Source organism: Mustela putorius, unplaced genomic scaffold, assembly GCF_011764305.1.
Source record: "Mustela putorius furo isolate JIRA1106 unplaced genomic scaffold, ASM1176430v1.1 tig00000196_pilon_pilon_pilon, whole genome shotgun sequence".
Taxonomy (NCBI): Eukaryota; Metazoa; Chordata; class Mammalia; order Carnivora; family Mustelidae; genus Mustela; species Mustela putorius.
This window is the reverse complement of record NW_025421310.1, coordinates 8,143,605-8,162,671: the sequence shown is the minus strand read 5'-3', so window position 1 is coordinate 8,162,671 and position 19,067 is coordinate 8,143,605. Positions and strand designations below refer to the sequence as shown.

The 19,067-nt window shown below is 41.3% G+C and overlaps 1 protein-coding gene across 2 annotated transcripts in view; it reads right to left on the bottom strand.

Moving 5' to 3' along the window:
• Positions 1-19,067, bottom strand: part of LOC101693026 (putative protein ZNF720) — an 84,427-nt gene that overhangs the window by 16,175 nt on the left and 49,185 nt on the right. The gene's annotated exons all lie outside the window — the stretch shown is intronic.

Genomic DNA, 19,067 nt, shown 5'->3' with positions numbered 1-19,067 from the left:
ATATGGATGAATGTAAAAATACAGAAAGGAAGAGTAGAAGTTCAGAGAGTTTTCATTGTTGCATTTACATGTTTTTAAGAGGAAAGAAAAATATTTGATTTTATAAGTAAATGACAGCTTTCCTGTACCAGGTATACTTTCTTCATCAATATATGATTATTTTAATTCCTTCACAATAGTGTAAATTTTTTTAAAGATTTATTTTTACTCATTTGTCAGAAAAAGAGAGCTCTAGCAGGGGGAGGAGTGGCAGGCAGAGGGAGAAGCAGGCTCTCTGCTGAGCAGGGAGGCCAGTGCGGAACTTGATCCCAGGACCCTGGGATCATAACCCGAGCTGAAGGCAAACACTTAACTGATTGAGCCTCCTAGGCATCCCTGGTGCTACAAAATTTCTATTTTTTTCTCAATTTTAGTTATTCCAAATAGGAAGCGTCATTTCCCTGTAGTCTCCCTGATTTCTAGGAGTAGTGATTAAAGAAAATTATATATATATATATGTGTGTGTGTATGTATATATATATATATGAAATATTTATGATATATGTACCAAAATACATATCAAAAATAATATATAATATTGATCTCTGTATCTATCTATATAAAACTCGGCTTAGAAGAAGGACATCCTTCCATCTGGACAGTGGGGGTGAGCATGGAGGATATTACACTAAGTGGAATAAGACACACAAAATGGCAAATACTGCATTATTTCAATTATATCTGAAATCTAATGAAACTGAACTCCTAAAAGCAAAGTAGAAATGTGATGCCAAGAGGTGGCTGATGGCAAAGTGGGAGGTGTTGGTCAAATGGGACAAAACTTCACTTATGCAAGATGAGTAAGTTCTAGAGATCTGAGCTACAGCATGGTGACTACCGATAATTCTGTGTCTTTTAATATTTGAAATTTGCTAAGACAGTATATCTTAGATGTTCTTAGAAAAATTAAAACATCAAAAATAAAAAAATTTCTAGTACTTTGAGGTGATGGACATGTTCATTAGCTAGGTTATTTTAACCATGTTGTAATGTATACAAATATTTCTATTTTGTTACTTGAGTGACTATTCAATCTGCAGGAATGGAAAACAGGATTCTGAGTGAAAGACTTGCAAAGCACGGGACTTAAAAACAGAAATGAAGGCACTAAGATACATAGTCCTTTGCTCTCATTCTTCTGATTCCGGGTTTTGGGCATTGTGAGCACCAGCCCTGGAGAGATGAAAGGAACAGCCACTCAGAGTTTGATCTTCTCTAATCTGTCCTGGGAAGAAAGGAGCTCCCTTAGCCAGGCCAGACTTAAACACAGCCTGAGAACGTGGGGGTGGGCCCGGGGTGGGAGATGGATGATGTGCTTTGGCTGTGGTTGAGGGCTGGATGTAGGCTCTGATCCCCCTGCCTCTGGGGGTACTTCCAGCTCCGTCATTCCTAAGCCTGCCCAAAGAGATTCAATGCCCAGCATTCATATTATTTTAATCTATTTTGTCTCTTCTTTGTCTACTCATACAATGAGAAGCAAGTTAACATAAATGCTTAGATTTTCAGGGAGAATTATATTAGAAAGCTTCCATTCTTAACAAAAATGTACAACAAATACTATTATTGCTACTAAACACTCTGGTCCATGGACAGCCCCTCAGGTGTGACACCAGAGCTCACACCAGAGCTCACACATTGCACAGAGAAGGAACTGGCCTGTTGGGAGTTCCCAGGCAGAAGCAAAGTGCCCTGTGCACCACATCTTTCTCATCTTGACCCCACAATCCTGAATTCAACAATTCCCACTTGCTCTAACCTAAAAGTTACTGGATGGTAGGCATCATGACTCTTTATCTGTTTTCTAATGACCGAATGCCATGGAAATAATCAAGTTCTATCTGTTTGCATCACTGTACTTGCTCAGTCAGTGTCTTTACCACAGTATGAGGACCCTGGAACACCTCTCATTGGGAACCACAAAGGAGACTCCTTCTCTGGAGGGAGGAGAGGACCCGGGATGACTCATTCTTCTTTCTCTGAGATGGAAGCAGATTCAAGTTCTGGTGACAGTCTAATACCAGTCTACACAGGACATCACTAAATATTCCAAAGAGTCCCTGGTACTGAGGAGTGTGTCCCCCGTGAGACGGAACTGATGTCCCCATAGGGATCCAGGCAGCAGAAACCTTGGGCTGAGTCTGGGCCATCACGTTAGGGCACAGACCTGTCCTGGTGGATCGATATCCTTTGATGCAGGTGTGATGTATCCTGTTCCTGGGCAGGGCTCTCTTGAGTAAGAAGTCTCTACTTCAGTTAACACAGTTGACAGGCAGCTGTAGTTGTGGTCATGATTCCAGATATTTTGTGGGTCTTAACCCCGCAGTGTTAAAGGATCTTCTCCTCTCTGGAGTTTGCTTTATTTTTTTTTTTTTTAAAGATTTTATTTATTTATTTGACAGAGAGAAATTACAAGTACACTGAGAGGCAGGCAGAGAGAGAGAGAAGGAAGCAGGCTCCCTGCTGAGCAGAGAGCCCGATGCGGGACTCGATCCCAGGACCCCGAGATCATGACCTGAGCCGAAGGCAGCGGCCTAACCCACTGAGCCACCCAGGCGCCCCTGGAGTTTGCTTTAAAGCAGGACCTAGTGTGGTAGGTTTCAATGTTTACGCTTGTTGCCACTTAGAGATTCCCCACTGACCATTAGGAGTGCCAGGTTTTTGAAGGACCGTCAACCTTGCTAACCACCTTTGTGGAACTGTCTTCACAAGCTCACACTCAGGAAAATGTTAGGCAAATATGACATCTCATATTGAAAGGTACCCATTCAGAGATATTTTGGGTATCTCTACATTCTTTCAGGAGACACTGTTACATTACTGACTGGACTCTGACCTTATCTCCTGGGACCATTAATACAACACAATTGTGTGGATAATTACATAATAATTTTTAAAAGATTCATTGGATAGCTATAATTATCTATTACTAGAATAGATTCTCTATATTATTCTCAATTTTACCTACAATGTCACTAGCTTGTAAGTGTACATAACACTCTGTGAAGCATGAGCATATAAATGACTGACTTGGAGGAAAACAGACTACATTTTTCTCCCCAGATGAGTAAGTTTTCTGATTCACCCAGGGTACCGAGGAAGACCTGGATAGAGAGTGGTCATCATTCAGAGAATAAAGGGGCTGACAGTTTACATATTCAATGCAATCCCTATCAAAATGATATGAGTATTTTTCACAGAGCTAGAACAAATAACTCTAAAATTTGTATGGAACCAGAAAAGATCCCGAATAGCCAAAGAAATGTTGAAAAAGAAAACCAAAGCTGGAGGCATCACAGTTCCAGACTTCAAGCTGTATTACAAAGCTGTAGTCATCCGGACAGTATTGTACTAGCACAAAAATAGACACATAGATCAATGCAAAAGAAAAGACAACCCAGAGATGGACCCTCAACTCTATGGTCAACTAATCTTCGACAAAGCAGGAGAATATCCAGTGGAAAAAAGACGATCTCTTCAACAAATGATGTTGGGAAAATTGGAAAGTAACATGAAGAAGGATGAAACTAAACCACTCTTTTACACCATATACACAAATACATTCAAAAGGGATAAAAGACCTAAATGTGAGATAGGAATCCATCAAAATCCTAGAGGAGAACACAGGCAACGACCTCTTTGATTTCAGCCACAACAACTTCTTACTTACTAGATATGTCTCTGGAGACAAGAGAAACAAAAGCAAAAAATGAACTATAGGGACTTCATCAAGATAAAAACCTTCTGCACAGCAAAGGAAAGAGTCAACAAAACTAATAAGGAACCTATTAGATATTTGCAATGACATATCAGATAAAGGGCTAGCATCCAAAATCTATGCAGAACTTATCAAACCAAATAATTAAAAAAACAAAAAATCCAGTCAAGAAAAGGAAAGAAGAGCAGACATTTCTCCAAAGAAGCCACACAAATGGCTAACAGACACATTAAAAAAGTACTTAACATCACTCATCGTCAGGGAAATACAAATCAAAACCACAGTGAGACACCATCTCACACCAGTCAGAATGGCTAAAATTAACAAGTCAGGAAACAACAGGTGTTGGAGAGGATGCGGAGAAAGGGGAACCCTCCTCTGCTGTTGGTGGGAAGGCAAGCTGCTGTAACCACTTTGGAAAACTACGGAGTTTCCTTAAAAAGTTAAAAATAGAGCTACCCTATGATCCAGCAATTACATTACAGGGTATTTATCCAAAGGATATGAAAATAGTGACTTGAAGGGGCACCTGCACCCAATGTTTATAGCAGCAATGTCCACAATAGCCAAACTGTGGACAGAGCCCAGATGTCCATCTATGGACGTCAGATAAAGAAGATGTGGTATATATATATATATATATATATATATATATATATATATATACACACACACACACAACTGAGTATTACTCAGCCATTAAAAAGAATGAAATCTGGCTATTTGAAACGATGAGGATAGAACATGAGTGTATTACCCTAAGTGAAATTAGCCAGTCAGAGAAAGATGAATATTATGAGTTCACTCATATGTGGAATTTAAGAAACAAAACAGATGAACAGAGGGGAAGGGAAGCAAAAATGAAATAAGATAAAAACAAAGAGGGAGGCAAACCATAAGAGACCCTGAACTCTAGGGAACAAACCAAAGGCTGCTGGAGGGGAAGTGAGTGGGGGACGGGATAACTGGGTGAAGGGCACTTGATGTAATGAGCTCTAGGTATTATATGCCACTCTCAAACCACTAAATTCTACCCCTGAATTTAATAACACACTATCTGTTAACTAACTTGAATTTAAATAAAATCTTCAAAAAAAAACAGCCCTTCTAAAAAAAATGAATGAGGATGGCAATTTGGAAACATGCATTGATTAAGAACAATTTGTTTGCTTCCCTTCACATAGTCTAGTGAAAAAGATAAAAATTACAATGATGGAAAAAAAGGAGGATATAAAAAATTGCAACAGCATTTTCCAGGACAAAAATGCTTGGGGTAGCTATTTTTTCAGGAGAGGTTCTTGGTGTGGTATTGGTCTGAGGAAAGTGTTAGGCCCCCACTTGTGCATGCACAGAGGAAAACCAGAATGAGTCCCAAGCAGAAAACATCTGAGGCCTAGCTGAAGGCTGCATAGAGTAAGTCTATGTGTTCCTCAGAAGGTAGAGTAGGGACGCCTGGGTGGCTCAGTGGGTTAAAGCCTCTGCCTTTGGCTCAGGTCATGATCCCAGGGTCCTGGGATCGAGTCCCACATCAGGCTCTCTGCTCAGTAGGGAGCCTGCTTCCTTCTCTCTCTCTGCCTGCCTCTCTGCCTACTTGTGATCTCTGTCAGATAAATAAATAAAAATCTTTAAGAAAAAAAAAAAGAAGGTAGAGAACAGGATCCAAAGCCTACAATGTCCGTGTGTATTTGTTCTATTTTTTGTCTCATACATACATAGGAACTGTGGTATGACCCTGACCCGCTCAGGGAGGATCCAGCACTGGACACTGGAGGGGCCAACTGAATGTCGGACTGTTCCTTAATGCTTTGCCCACCTGGAGTTCCTGAGACTGATGGTGATGGCTTGGAAGACACTCAAGGGGCCAGAGTTGTCAATGGACATACCTCTGGACTCTCTGTGAAACTAGAAAGTGAGTCTGTGTCCAATAATGTAGAGAAAAAGTTGCAAATCAAAAGCTGCCAAGGTGTCTGAGATACCTTTTGAAGAAGGACCGACACTTGGCTAGGTCAGATGACTGAGAAAAACCTCTCAGACTTGCCCTGGTTCCCCCCAGTAGAGGAAATGATGACATACGAGGTAGAACTCCTGCGGTTTTCCAGGGAGAATCTGGACCAGGAAGATCATTCCCAATGTCAAATACTCAAATGCTAATTTCCAGGATTCAATATTTACATTCACATGCAGAAAATCAGCAGGGAAACATGAGTCATAGGCAATGTTTTTCATGAAAGATGAAACCTACAAGGTTGACCAAAGTCTAAAGTCATTCTATAGTGTTTACAAGATACAGCCCACTGTTTCTAATGCTTTAGTCTAATGATTTTAATGTTCATGACTTTATGCTTCTGGACTACTATTATTCCTTTTCTACTGTGTCAGATAATAGAATAAATGTATAATTGGACTGACCCTGATTTGGGCACAAAGGTCCTAACATCCTTGTAAGTTCCCAAATGATAAGAGCACTAGGAGCATCCACGTTCTAGTATTTGTCTTTGAACTCTCCCTGACCCAGGGCTGCTAAAACTCTTTTAATTCCTAAATGATAACAGCACTAGGAGTGTCTCTTAGTCTAGGGAATTGGCTCTGGGTGGGATCCTAGATGGGAGCTGGCCACCAGAAAGACCAAGCCATGACCAGCAGCTTGGAACACTCAAGCTTCATCTCCCCAACCCCTTACTTTGGAGAAGGGCTGCAAATGGAATTATGACTGGTCATGTGTACATGAAGAAGTCTCTATAAAGTCCCAACTGTATGGAGTTGGGACAGATTACAGGCTGGTGAACACATCCACACAGGGAAGGTCACAAACTCTAACCTCATGGAGACAAAAGCTCATGATTATGGGACCCTCCGTGACTTCACACTATGTGTTTCTTCATCTGTATCCTTTATCATACCCTTTAATAAGCTGGTGAACATAAGTGTTTCCCTGAGGTTTGTGAGATGCTCTAGCAAATTCACTGAACCCAAGAACGAGATTATTGGAAACTCCAATCTACAGACCCGGTCATTCATGTGTATGCATAACAGTGTGAGCTTGTAAATAGGGTGTGAAAGTATTTTGGGGGTGGGGTGGGAGCAATCTGTGAGACTGAGCTCTTACCTGTGGGACCTGACAAAATCTCTGGGTAAATAGTGTCCAAACTGAATTAAACTGCAAAATGTCCAGCTGATGCTGGAGACCTGCTTGTTGTTGTGGGGAAAGGACCCCCACCCCATATTTGTGACATAAGTGTCAGAAGTAAAATGCTCTGTGTATGTAGTAAGAGGGACACAAAGGACATATACATAATAGGGAAGAACTGTGTTTACCCCTTCACAGAATTTTTTTTTCTTTATAATTGACCAAAATAGTTTAGTTAAAAAAGGTTTAGTGATCATATAAATGTTGGTAGAGCCAGCATTTGAACCTGGGTGCCTACAGCAACAAGAGGCATTGAAATGCTCTTCCAGAAGATCTGTTCTTGGGTTCTCTCCCATCAAACAATCAAACAATCAATCCTTTATCCAGAAGACTTCACACAGAACAGCTTCCATGGTCTCAGACATGAGAGTCTAAGTTCCAGCCCTGGACAGAAGCCCAGGCTACACATGACCCACTGTCATATCTGCAGAACCAAGACCAGAGTCCACTTAAAACAATTCATGCTCATCTGTTTATCTGACTGTGTTTTTTATGGGTGAGTATCTTCATTGAGGATGATAACCATTTGGATGCCCACAGAGTGTCATTCTCAAAGTAGGTTCCCAAAACAGGCCCCACTGGCATCACCTGAGTACTTGCAAGAACAGCAAATGATGTGTGTGTGTGGGGGGGTGGTTACAGCCCAGCCCAGAACTAATGAAATGATAACATGGGAGGAAGCCTAGAAATCTGAGATGTTTACAAGTGCATCAGGTGAGTCTCATGCTAGATATGATAGCCTCTCTAATGACTAAGTCACAGGTTATCCATGAATTATGCACAGATAAGTCACTCTTACAAACCCTCTATATTTGTGGTGATGTTAGTGGTGTGACACAGATACACACAAAACACAGTCTTCTTATCCATAAATAAATAAGTACATTAACAGTCTGTTATGGCTTCCTGGTCTTCCAGTTCTCACTTCCCTGAATGTCCTCCTCCAGCTTTCTGGGATCACCCATAAATACAGTTCTCATCGCATTCTTTCATCAAAATAATCCAACTTAGAGTGAATTGGAATTTATTCAAATATCTCATCAGATAAGATAGGAAACACATAGAGGCAAATGGTAATAAATGTTATAATTCAGAATAGATGCAGATATAGAATTCTCACTATGAACTGGCATTTGATGATTTTTATTATAAGAGCATAACTAATGGGGTGCCTGGGTGGCTCAATCTGTTAAGTGCTCAACTCTCGATTTTGGTTCAGATTGAGATTCTCTTTCTGCCCCTCCCCCTGCCCAGGCATGTTCTCTCTCTCCCTTTCTCTCTCTCTTAAAAAAAAAAAAAAAGAAAGAAGAGGGGCGCCTGGGTGGCTCAGCCTCTGCCTTCGGCTCGGGTCATGATCCCAGAGTCCTGGGATCAAGCCCTGCATCGGTATCTCTGCTCAGCAGGGAGCCTGCTTCCTTCTCTCTCTCTGCTTGCCTCTCTGCCTACTTGTGATTTCTGTCAAATAAATAAAAATCTTTAAAAAAAAAAAAAAAGAAAAAGAAGAAAAGCAAAAAAATGATATGTATAAATTATGGAGTATATAACATAAAAGATAGGATTTGAGTTACTGGTGACATAACGACAGTAAGGGGGGGGACACAAAAAGTAGCAGAATTTTGTATGCTACTGACAATATCAAGTTAAAATGGTTTGTCACAGCTTGGAGAGGTTTTAAGTAATCTCCAAGGTGAAAGGAAAAAAAAACTATAAAGGAAGAGAAAATGGTGTGAAAGCTGTCATTACAAATATCAAAGAAACATAATGGAACACGATAAGAGAGGGAAAAGGGGATAAAATAGCCACAAAAAGTTCAGAAAACTGAAAACACAACAGCCATAGTCTTTCCCTTTCAGAAATTATGTTCTCAGTAAGTACATTAAATTTCACCCATTAAAAGGCATAAAATAAGGGCACCTGGGTGGTACAGGTGGTTAAGCATCCAATTCTTTTTTTTTTTTTAATTTTAAAGGTTTTTATTTATTTATTTGACAGAGAGAGATCACAAGTAGGCAGAGAGGCAGGCAGAGAGAGAGGAGGAAGCAGGATCCCCACTGAGCAGAGAGTCCGATGTGGGACTTGATCCCAGGACCCTGAGATCATGACCTGAGCCGAAGGCAGCGGCTTAACCCACTGAGCCACCCAGGCGCCCAAGCATCCAATTCTTGGTTTTAGCTCAGGTCTTGATCTCAGGATTGTGAGATCAGGCCAGAGTCAGCTCCACACACAGTGTGAAGGTGGCTTTGGACACCCCCCCACCCTCCCATCCCCTGGCCTGCACTATCCCTCCTCCACCTCCCTGGATTAAATAAATCTTAAAAAAAAAAAGAAAAAAGCCATAAGGTTGATGAGTGATTAAACACAACATCCACCGACCTCCCATTTACAAGAATCACATTAAATCTAAAGACGCACTTAAGATACAAGTCAAAGTATATAAAAGTACATTTTGTGCAAATGGAAAGCAAAGGCAAAAAAAAAAAAAGTACGGGTAGCCATACTAATATCAGACAAACACACACATTAAGTTCACAGAGTGTCAGTGCAGAGAAATGACAATATACATAAAGAAATGAAATTACCCAGATACCATAACAATTATAATTATGTGTGCACCTAACATCAGAGGTCCCATGTTTGTGAAACATCCAAGACGGAACTGAAGCAAGAAATCAACAGCGTCATGGTAGTGGCAGAAGCTAATACGTTAACTGGACAGAAAGACCACACTCAAGCCTACCAGGGAGAGCACCTGAATAACATAAAAGACCAATTACATCTAATGTCATATACAGACAATCCTACCAAGCAACAACAAAATAGACAATCTTCTCAACCACACATGGAACACTCTCTGGTACAGACAACCTGTTTGCCTACAAGTCTTAACAAAATTAAGAAGACTGATCTCATACCAGTATCTTTTCTGACCACCGTGACATGAATTTAAGAATAAACAGCAGATGGGACATTGGAAATGCCACAAATATTTGGAAATCGAACAACATGCTCTTGAAAAATCAACAGGTTAACGTGAAAAATTTTTTTCATTATTTATTTATTTATTTGACAGAGAGATCACAAGTAGGCTGAGAGGCGGGGTGGGTGGGGGGGAAGCAGGCTCCCCACTGAGCAGAGAGCCTGATGCAGGGCTTGATCCCAGGACCCTGAGATCATGACCTGAGCCGAAGGCAGAGGCTTAACCCACTGAGCCACCCAGGCGCCCTGGTTAATGTGAGATTTAAAAAAATAACCAGTAGGTATCTTGAGACTAATGAAATGAAACACAACATATTCAGACACATGGAAATCAGATAAAATAATTGTAAGGAAACATTCAGTGAAGTTTAAAGGCAACCTGAGAGCCTTCTTCCCTCTCTCTCTCTCTCTGCCTGCCTCTCTACCTACTTGTGATCTCTCTCTGTCAGATAAATAAATAAAATCTTTAAAAAAAAAATAAAGGCAACCTGAGAAATGGGAGGAAACTTGTCTCTAGAGCATAAGGATTCAATGTCAAGAATAGAGAAAGAACTTTAGCCAACAACAACCAAACAGCAACTAGCATTATTATGAACTGGACACAGTTTACAACCAATGGACAAAGATGTGAAAGATGCTCAAAGTCACCATTCATAAGAGGAATACATTCAAGCAGTGACTCCTCACCTCACACCTGTTTAGATCCCACTACCAAAAAATCTATGTATGTTGGAAAGGATGAGAAGAGATTGAAACACTTATGCACTGCTAGAGGAAATGCAAATGGTGTAATCATTTTAGAGATTCCTCAAAACTTATAAATCATATTATCATATGACTCAGCCATCCCACTTGACAGTATATAACGAAAAGAATTCAAAGTAGGATCTGCAAAAGATTTTTGCATAAGCAGATTCACAGCAGCATCATTCAGAAAAGCCAATAATAAATGAAAGCAACAGAACTATTCAAGGATGCATAAAGAAAATGTAGCATATGCGTGCACTGGAATAATATTCAGCTTTGGAAAAGGAGACACATCTTGTCACATCATACAACATGGTTAAAACGTGATGGCGTTAAGTGAAATAAATGCGTCACAGGAACAGATACATATGATTTCACTTAAGTGCCTGACCTAGTGTCATGAATAGCGTGAAGGAAGGAAGGGAGGGAGGGAGGGAGGAAGGAAAGAAAGATAGAAAGAGAGAGAGAGAGAGAGAGAAGGAGTGCCAGGGTCTTAGAACAGAGAAAGCTGTGGAAGCGGCTGCTTAACAAGTATTAAGTTTCAAATCTGCAAGCTGAGAAAACTCCGGAAATTGTTTTTCCAATAACTTAAATATACTTAACACTTTAGTGACTACCAGAGAAGAATTTTATCTGAGTGACCCATCTGACAGGACACACATCTAATTACCCAACGTCTGCTCTTTGTCTTCTGGCTCTGGGAAGTGCATTTCTCCACTTCAAAGTCCCAGGCCGTCCTCCATATAAAGGATGACGTGAATATATACCTCATTTAGCCTGAATGTCTTTGAGATTTCCATGTCTGTGCGGTTCCTTTTGCTTATGACATCTAATTTGATCCATCCTGTCAATCTGTCACACTTCAATTGGATTCTTTGTCCAGACAGAAGGACCTTGGAGGGGACAGAAATTCAAGCTCTCTGACAGAATCGACACAAAGTTGGTTTCACAAAGCCAGCACTGATCTTGTCAGTTCAGGTGAGAGAAAGCACATCACAGGTCCTATGTCCCCAGGCACAGCTGTGTATGTCCCCAGGCACAAGGGATATGTAGCCTAGGCTCAAGACATAGGAATGTGACCCCACTAGCTTACAAGTGGCTAATCAGCACTACTCTACAGTGTAATTATGGGATATACCTCAAAAAACCTCTAACATTAAGAAGAAACATTCTCTCTGATTTAAAGTCTTTTGAGGTAGAAGATACCTCCCAAGGTAAAGCGGCAGCAAAAGGTATGAATTAATGGCTGCTGGCATGGCCTCATGGGTCTGTAATTTGTTTTTTCTGTTTTTTTTCCAGTTTCACCTTAGGCCACAAAATTACACCAATTGTCTTATTTGTGAGGAGTTTATGACAATAGAATTGTTCAAATTCGCCTCATTCTAACGAAAAGGCAATGAGGGGCAATGGAAGGCTGAATTCTAACTTGTAACGGTTTTTTTCTTAAATAACATCTTTAAATATACGTAAATATGGAGAGGTTTTTATGACACAATTTGATTTGCACATCAATGAAATAGGAATATATAATAATACAGGAAAAGAAGAATTTAATTTATATTGAAATAAGTATGACATATACAAAGCACACAGAGTGCAAGTGAGTCACAGTAAATGAAGTGGAGACATCATTTTGCTCAGTGGCTAAAGAAAGCCCTCGACACTTCCAATCCTACATTGTCAAATTTAAATATTCTTGCTGATTCAGAACACAAAACAAGTAGAGATCCCAGGGCTTCACGTTCAGAAGTTCCAGCATACATGAATTACTACAGTGGTCCAATTTAAGGTCAGTAGGGACCAGTAAATCACGGAAAGTGGATGAGGTCCTCTTTCCATTAGTGCCATGAGACTAGGATTATTACGTTACCAGATTTTCTCAAAAGGACTTCCCATTTTCTCAGATATTCAGGAGAAATATATCTTCCCTCTGAACCCGACACTAGCATTGATGTGCTTTTGTCTTGAACGAAGAAGAATGAGGAGTTTTAAAATGTCTTTTATAAATTTATACAATCTGGACTGTATTGGCCTGAAGAGTGTAACTGCCAAACCTGTACAATAATTGTTATTAAAAATAGATGCAAGAAAAGTCATCACAAAATGCGGACATAAGGGCGCCTGGGTGGCTCAGTGGGCTAAAGCCTCTGCCTTCGGCTCAGGTCATGATTCCAGGGTCCTGGGACCGAGTTCCGCACTGGGCTCTCTGCTCAGCAGGGAGCCTGCTTCCTCCCCTCTTTCTCTCTGCCTGTTTCTCTGCCTACTTGTGATCTCTGTCAAATAAATAAATAAAATCTTTAAAAAAAAGAAAATGCGGACATACTATATACACAAATCGTTAGTTTAATATATCCTATTATATAGAGCACCAGAAGTATGAATTTTAAAGCAAGAAGTTTCTCAGGACTCTAATATTAGCCACCCTTTAACGTTTCTTCTGATACAGACACATCACAGAAGCCACCTATCCAAGACTTGGCCCATTTGGTCTCAACCTACAAATATATATGTAAGCAAAAATTCATGTCTTGCAATCTCTTTCCCTCTTTCTCTCTTTCTTTCTAGATTTTATCTATTCACTTGACACAGAGAGACACAGGGAAAGAGGGAACACAAGCAGGGGGAGTGAGAGAGGGAGAAGCAGGCTTCCCATTAACAGAGAGCCCAACACAGGGCTTGATCCCAGGACCCCGGGATCATGATCTGAGCCTTAGGCAGACGCTTAACAACTGAGCCACCCAGGTGCCCCAATTGCTCTATTTTAAATGTACAAAATAAAATTTTGAACTAAACACTCACGGACAACAAGAAAACAGCTTAGTTTAGACCATGCATATCAAAAAGTTACCTTCAAGAAAATTATGATGGAACATGTGAAATGAATCTTGAGTGTGGCACTTTCATTTTGCAATGAAATAAGGCATCTGGCTGGCCAGACTTTTCTTGGTAAATAAATTGGCATGTGACAACATCAGAGAGATTTCTTATTACTGGAATGGAATTTCATCATAAACTCACTTTGGGGAGGACTAGTCCTCTACCGCTTATGACAGTTTACAGAATCTGAGAAGTTCTGTGGTTCTGGTTGTGTGCTTGTGTTGTTGACGTTGTTTTTTGTGGCTGGCCATGGGAAATGGTGTCTGATCTACCTGCCCACTTGCAGCCCATTAGGCTGCCTGCTTACAAAACTAGTTGGTGTTTAGTTACTACTCTCTTCAAAGGAAGGTTGATTTTCTATTGTAATTATTCATGGCCACCATATTTTAGAGTCAGGAGCAGAACAGACTGCAGATGGCCAGTACAGATGCATCTGCCTCTTAGAATCTTAAAATTCTGCACAATGTGGTCCATTTAAGTGCTTAATACATTCTGTAGATGAGATTCTGGGGCTCCTGGGTGCTTCAGTGAGTTAAGCGTCTGCCTTTAGCTCAGGTCATGATTCCAGGGTCCTGGGATTGAGTCCCACTTTGGGCTCCTTGCTCGACAGTGAGCCTGCTTCTCCCTCTCCCGCTCCCCCTGCTCTCTCTTCCTGCATCAAATAAATAAATAACTAAATATTTAGAGATTCCCATTCACAACGCGAATGGTTTAGCTGGCCCATCTGGGGAAGCATAGAAGAATCAGCCATTTAGCACACTGAGCACTCTGAATTTAGGCAAGTTAACTCCAGAGGAAACCAGATAGGAAATAGTTAACCTTCTCCAAGGTGACACGTGAAAGAGCAAGACCACTCTAGTGAGTGCATTCATCCCCACATAAAACCCCACAGGTAGTGCTGGGTGTCTCTCCCCACTAGGATGCACCATAAGCCATCCCAGTGGGAAGTGATGGAGAACCACCTTCCAACAATCTGGTGGGGTTGATGTTTTTCACATACACATTACGTAGGCTCGAGTCTCTAAGTAAATAGAAAATTGTACTCGTGATGATCTGAAGGCTGCGGTGGCTTACATGAGGACCCCCTGAAATTCTTCATTTGTGTACTTATGCACTGTCCTCCAGAGAGCCAACTCGTAAACGAAACAATCGAGTGTGGTACCCATTTTGACTACTGCTTGGAACCTTTTAAAGGAGACACTGAGAGAGCAGTTGCCATGCAGGAAACGGAGAATGGACTTTCTGAAACAGTGACAAAATCTGAGCTAAAACATGTCAAGCACCGGACAAGTACTTCTGACTGCTGTACCTTCCTTTCATACTGTAAATAGGATGCTGGGAAATAAGGCATTAAAATTAAATCCTGTCAGAGAACAAGAGTCCTTGTCTCCTCCAAGGTCCTTCCGGTTGGACTAAGAATCAAATTAACACTACAGATTACCAGGAGAAAATCAAATTAAATGTGTGTTAGTACAGGCAATCCAGATAGACTGGATAGAAGTTCCAAAGACTGTCAGGCAAGATGAGGTACGAATGTCATCCTGAACTAAGGAAAGGAGAGCAGGGGCCTGGAGCAGGAAAACACCTCACAGGGCAGGACAAGGACCAGATATTTGGTACATATTTGCGATTACAGATGGGTCCCAGAGGTTAACATTCTGTTAGTAACTCTTATTCGGGGAAAGACATCACCACCACCACCACCACCCCCGCCGCCATTTTAGATTATTTTGTGTGTTTAAGAGGGGAGGGAGTGGTTTCCTGAGCCTGCGGGTTCTTAACTCAAATTATCTGAAGGCCAAAGTGGTGCACTGGGTGACGGGGGAGGGAGGGAGCAGGAAGGGATGGAGATGCCGCTCTGAACCCCTTCGGTCCTCCATCTGAACTTCCTTGGGACGTTCATGTATAAAAGTTGACCTGGTAGATGCTTCATGTCCAGTCTTGATGGACATGTCCTGGACATGATCCAGAACTTTCCACTAGACAATAGGTCAGTGAAAGTCAAAACTCATTTCAGGAGGCAATGATGCAGGTCTGTTTCAAAGGTAGCCCAGGGGTTCAAGTAACCATGAAACGAGACATTGATAGGAAAACAAAGGAACTGTGCTTAATGATTAGATCAAATGTTAAGCCAGGTTCTGATTTTTTTTTTAATAATTTTATTTCATTATTAGAGAGAGAGAGAGAGAGAGAGAGAGAGAGACCATGAGCAGGGGGAAGGGCAGGAGGGAGAGGCAGACTCCCTGCTGAGCAGGATGCCCAGTGCCACATGGGGCTCCATCCCAGGACCTCGGGATCATGACCTGAGCTGAAGGCAGACACTTAACCAACCGAGCCACCTAGGCGTCCTGCCAGATTCTGATTTCTAAGGGTAGCCAGCTGAACAGACTTCTAGATGATACACTTGAAGCATCTTGGGGTAGAGGGAGGGTAAGTAGGGGTAATCTGACAGATGTTCCTTGTTTATTTTTCAAGTGCATCTGGTAATACTTTCAGCAGACCATAGAGCCACAACACGAGGACTGTCTATACATGACCTACTACCATGATTTCTGTACATCAAGATATTTCTATTACGTTTGCAGAGCTACAGGGGAAAAGGCTATTTTAGTTCTCAAATGATTACAAGTCAGAAAGGTGGGAGAAATATTAAAATGTCCAGGGCACTTGGGTGGTACTGTCCATTAAGCATCTGGCTCTTGGTTTCAGCTCAGGTCATGATCTCAGGGTTGTGAGATCGAGCCCCGCATCGGGCTCCATGGTCATCATGGAGGCTTCTTGGGATTTTCACTCTCCCTCTGTCCCTCACCCCGTGTGCTCTCTCTCTCTCAAATAAATCAATCTTTTAAAAAATCACGTTAGTTTGGGGACTCAAAGCCTGGCATTAGAAGACTCCACAGGAAATCAGGATGTCGCCCATTTGATGATTAATAGTATTAAAAACTCATAACTACAGGGACGCCTGGGTGGCTCAGTTGGTTGGATGACTGCCTTCAGCTCAGGTCATGATCCTGGAGTTCCGGGATCGAGTCCCACATCAGGCTCCCAGCTCCATGGAGAGTCTGCTTTTCCCTCTGACCTTCTCCTCGCTCATGCTCTCTCTTACTGTCTCTCTCTTAAATAAATAAATAAAATCTTAAAAAAAAAAAAAACAAACTCATAACTACAAACGTGTGTTACTGAGACATGTTTTTCTCTATAATCATCTCCATTTTTACTGAAGGTAGCCAAACTAACAATGATTTGTTTGCAAAAGAAGTCTAACAAAAAAAAACTTGTCCTGGGGGGTGCCCGCATGGCTCAGTGGGTTAAGTGGTTGCTTCTGGCTCAGGTTATGATATCATAGTTTTGGAATAGAGCCCTGCACCAGGCTCCCTGTAGGGCAGAAAGCCTCTTCTCCCTCTGTCCCTCACCACTCTCCCACCCTCAGGCTCTCTCTTTCTTTTGCTCTCTCAAATAAATAAAATCTTAAAAAAAAAAAAAAAAAAAAACAAACAAAAAACTAGAACCTTATCCTGATTATTTACATAAATGTAGGAAGAATAGAGTTTGACCTATCAAATCTTTAAAAATAGCTTTTCTGGAACTTTTCATAAGGAATCATAGGATTTAATCTTCAATAGCATCTCCACACCAGGAGCCATGCCATGAAATTGCCACAAGACTTTGTTTATAGTAATAACAGATCTGAGTAAATCGTCTCTTCATGAAGACCCGTAACTATCCCTAGATTCCTGCACCTCTTAGGAAATTACCTTCTTTGTTCTCCTGGTAAGCTGCTGGGTACTCAGTAAACAAGGTGTCAGGCTGGTATTTCCAAGGGGGCTTTATTGGCTCCATAAAGTCAATCCCAGTCCCTTATAGCTGTCATCATATGAGTCTATGCAGATCTTTCTCAGCTAGAACATTCTAGTCAAAGGCTTTGTTATATAACCAGTGTTTTCCTTTCCTTCTTTTTTTTTTTTTAAGATTTTATTTATTTATTTGACAGAGGTACAGCAAGAGAGGGAACACAAGTTGGAGACTGGGAGAGGGAGAAGCAGGCCTCCTGCCAGAGACCGATGTGGGGCTCAATCCCAGGACCCTGGGAACACAGACCTGAGCCAAAGGCAGATGCTTAACCCACTGAGCCACCCAGGCACCCCATACCCAGTGTTTTCAATTGTGTCTCCTCCCAATGAGAACAGATCCTTACTGAAATTGAAATTGCTAACACATATTTTGGCTAAAATATAAGTTACTCCATCTTTCTGGATTCTGGAATAATCAGGTAGAGAGAAAAGACAAAATATTTCAATTGGCTTCCAGAGGTATATTTTATGCCCTACTACATGTCAGTTAACTTGAGAGTTTTCTAGGGGTACCTGAGTGGCTCAGGAGTCCTGCAACTGAGACCCACATCTGGCTCTCTGCTCAGTGGAGTGTTTGCTTCTCCCTCTCCCCTGCTTATGCATTCTCTTTCTCTCAAATGAATAAATAAAATCTTTAAAAAAGGGGAGGGGACACTTTTCTTAAATCTGTAAAGTACAATACATTTAAAAGAATTTTTTTTTCAATTCCAGTTAGTTAATATACACTGTAATATTAATTCCAGGGGTACAACAGTGACAATGATTCCATGCAATACCCATTGTTCAACACAAATGCACTCCTTAATTCCCTTCATTTATTTAACCCATTGCTCAACTGACCTCCACTCTGGCAAATACCAGTTTCTTCTCTATACTTAGGCTGTTTCGGGATTTGCCTGTCTTCCTATACTACATATGATTGAAAATTTATTTCTCTTTAACATCTTTCGCTTAGAATACTCTCTAGCGCCATCCATGTCATTGTAAATGGTAAGATTAAATTCCTTTTTATGGTGGAATATTCCATTACCCCCCCCCAACACACACAAACATGCACATAGTCTTTATTCATTCATCAGTCAATGAACGCTCCGGCCTGAATATCTGAACAGAAATGGCCACTGGCATGGACTGTTGAACCACACCTCCAACAACATGGCACAGACAGAGCCAGAACGGGACCGTACCCGGCATGGGGCTGATTGAAGGGTGGAAGCTTCCACACAGCAGTGCATGAACCTTCATGAAATATCACCATCAATAATGGTTCTAAACGTGGCTGGGGTCATGGACCTGGGGTACTAATGCTTGGGTGCAACCACAGGACATGCCTTGCTGATCCTGCCTATGCCACCGTCCCAAAATCTTCATCTCTAACATCTACTTTACCATGGGATTTGATTTAAAAAAGATTTTTAATAAATTCATTTATCAAAGAGAGAGAGCACAAGCAGGTGGAGCTGCAGGCAGAGGGATAGCGAGAAGTAGGCTCCCCGCTGACAAAGGAGCTCAATGTGGGATTTGATCCCAGCAGCCTGGGATCATGACCTGAGTGGAAGGCATATGCTTAACCCACTGAGCCACCCAGGCGTCCCTACCATGTGACATTTCATACGCCCAAATGATTTCATCATCGTTACCTTTCCTCCACCAGTTACCACTGATCTAGAACTGG